Source organism: Rhagoletis pomonella, unplaced genomic scaffold (genome assembly GCF_013731165.1).
Source record: "Rhagoletis pomonella isolate Grant_MI unplaced genomic scaffold, Rhpom_1.0 Rhpom_scaffold_00006, whole genome shotgun sequence".
In the NCBI taxonomy this organism is placed as follows: domain Eukaryota; kingdom Metazoa; phylum Arthropoda; class Insecta; order Diptera; family Tephritidae; genus Rhagoletis; species Rhagoletis pomonella.
In genome coordinates, this window is record NW_023458560.1 from 77,859,958 (window position 1) to 77,862,851 (window position 2,894).

Sequence of the window (2,894 nt, forward strand, 5' to 3'; positions counted from 1 at the left end):
ATTTTATTTTATTTTATTTATTTTATTTATTTTATTTTATTTTATTTATTTTATTTTATTTTATTTTATTTTATTTTATTTTATTTTATTTATTTTATTTTATTTTATTTTATTTTATTTTATTTAATTTAATTTAATTTAATTTAATTTAATTTAATTTTATTTTATTTTATTTTATTTTATTTTATTTTATTTTAATTTATTTTATTTTATTTTATTTTATTTTATTTTATTTATTAATTATCTAATTATTTCAATGACTATATTTTATTAACCAGTTGAAGGATAGCAAAAAAGTAAAGAGGAGTTGTAATTTTTGTCTATGGAAACTATTATTTAATGCATAATTTCTTAACACCGGTCACAAGGACATGCCCCACCAGTCACAAATTTAAATATTTTTTAATATTCCTATGAAAATTATATAAGCCTAATTTTTATTGAAAACGAAAGCGTATCGTTCGTATTTTACAACACAAAAACATCTTTTGCGAAATTTTAGTTTTTTTGCTTTCATCTTTGTGTGCACAAAGGTAGATTAGAGTTCTTTTCAGTGTCCCTCCAGTCTTATTCTTTCAAATGATAGTTACATAAAACTAAAATATCGTTTGGTATTTTTGTTAAAGCAATTTTATACATTATTTAGTTATAGTTCTATGTTAAAAAATATCTTTCGCTGTTGTGGTTGCTCCGACGACGTAGTTATAATCCACAATTGATTACATTTTAGAATAAAATGTCCCACCAGTCAAAATGGAATGACCGTGAATGCGTTGTATAAAATTACTATAAAGACATACTCGTAAGTGTAAATAATTAAATACGTAAACATATATATATGTATCTGGTTATAAAAAATTTCCAATGCAAAGCGCTGAACTTGGCAACGCGACTGGGTTTCCGGAAGAATTTCCTCAAAATCGTAAATTGATACGCACCTCACGCAGCGGCTGCTTTCAATAACCCTGCCAGCCAAAAGTGGTGAAACCGCGGGTTTCAGTCACTTCAAAACTGGTGACAAACTGGTGACATTTGTATGGGCGGTGTGCAGATTGTCACCACTTTCCCCCTGTACGTGTGATCCTTGCATCACTGTCGCACTCATTCAGATACTTCGTAAGGAAAACATATAGCTGCACTCGTCTAGCATTGCCCACTTCAGCTGGCACTTCAGCTGGCGCAGGGTTGCATTCTATTCACAGCGAATTCAAAATAACCTTAAAAACAATAAATAAAAAATCTTAAATTTTTTTTTTGATTTTTATTTTGCAAAATTTATTTTTCAAAATGCATTGTTAACCTAATATACATAGTTAGTAATCAATATTATGAATAAAAATTACAATTAACATTAATAATAAAGATATTTTTACATACATATGTGGTTGCTTAATTGCTTATTATTACTACTACTCCTTTGCATATATATGTTTTCAAAAGTTGCAAATTTTCTATAAAATAGTTAAGCGATTTTAACAGTTTTATAATTAAAAGAAAGGTAATCGATATACCTTTCTTTTAATATATATTAACAGTTGCAAATCATTTGTAATGGTGCACAAAAATTCAGTTTCGTTACAACTTTGCAAAATTTTACCACTTTTTCACCGCTTATATATAGCTGTTTACAAAAGTTGCAAAGTTTTTATGAAAACGTAAAGCGATTTTAACGGTGTTATAATCAAAAGAAAGGTAATCGGTCTACCTTTCGTTTGATATATATTAAGAATTGCAAGTAATTTATTGTCGTTCAGAAAAATTAAGTTTTCTTACAACTTTGCAAAATTTGACAAGTTGGACCTACACTTTGAAGGTGCTCCTGTAGTTGAATGTGCTGAGGGGGAAGGTACCCATGGTGCTCCTGGCGATGAAGGAGCTGAGGGTAGAAGGTACTGGTGGTGCTCCTGGCGATGAAGAAGCTGAGGGCAGAAGGTTCTAATGGTGCTCCTGGCGATGGCGTTGAAGGTGCTGATGGTGAATCCCAATCTGTTAACAAACAAAAATATCAATTCAAATTTATAAACATATAAAAAGTCTCAATACATACCTTAAGAATGTGACTAAGTCGCTGCTGTTTTGCAATCTAAAAGAAGAAATTACATTATAATTAAATAAAATTGTTAAATACGTATTCTTACCTTCAAAATTTTTGCAAAGTGACATTTCTTCACAGTATGTATACTCATGATTCAATAATACAAGGTTAGATAATTATTGACAGCCGCGGTTTGACACTCCCTTACAAAAGGTTGCATTTACGAAGGAAAGAGAAAGGGCAAGAATGCAATCCCTGGTTGCGAAAATGGTAGTAGAAAAGTACGCAAAGTAGGTAATTATAAATTCTAATGTATTTGCAGCAAATCTGGCATTTTAAACGAAATTTTGAACGTAATACTGGTATATCTACGTGAATTACGTAAATTTATTGTGCTCTTTAGCTGTATAAAAACTGCAAAATGACTCAAAATTAAAATAAGACTACTATGAGATCGATTTTAAAACAATTTATGTTTTCATCAGTTAAATGTGCTTCATATGCATATACAAATAAACATATTGCATAAAAGCTTATACTTTTATTTCACACCAAAGCTACACTTTTTCCTAGTAAATTTGCAAAGAAGCAACACGGTGCCGCTGCTAAGGGAGCGGTGCGAGAGAGACAACTGTCAGTTTATCGAACCTTGTATTATTGAATCATGATTTATACTGCATAGCATTCTTATTAGAGTACGAATTCTTATCGGGTATGTAGCTCTAACAAAGGGACATTTTTTTGACAGTTCGAACAAAAAATGTGTAAGTGTGTGGGTGAGATGACTAAAAAGTTGTGAATGTGTTTGTAAATCGTTTGATTTTCAGGGGAAAGTGGTGAGCCGTGGCTGGCAGGGAAC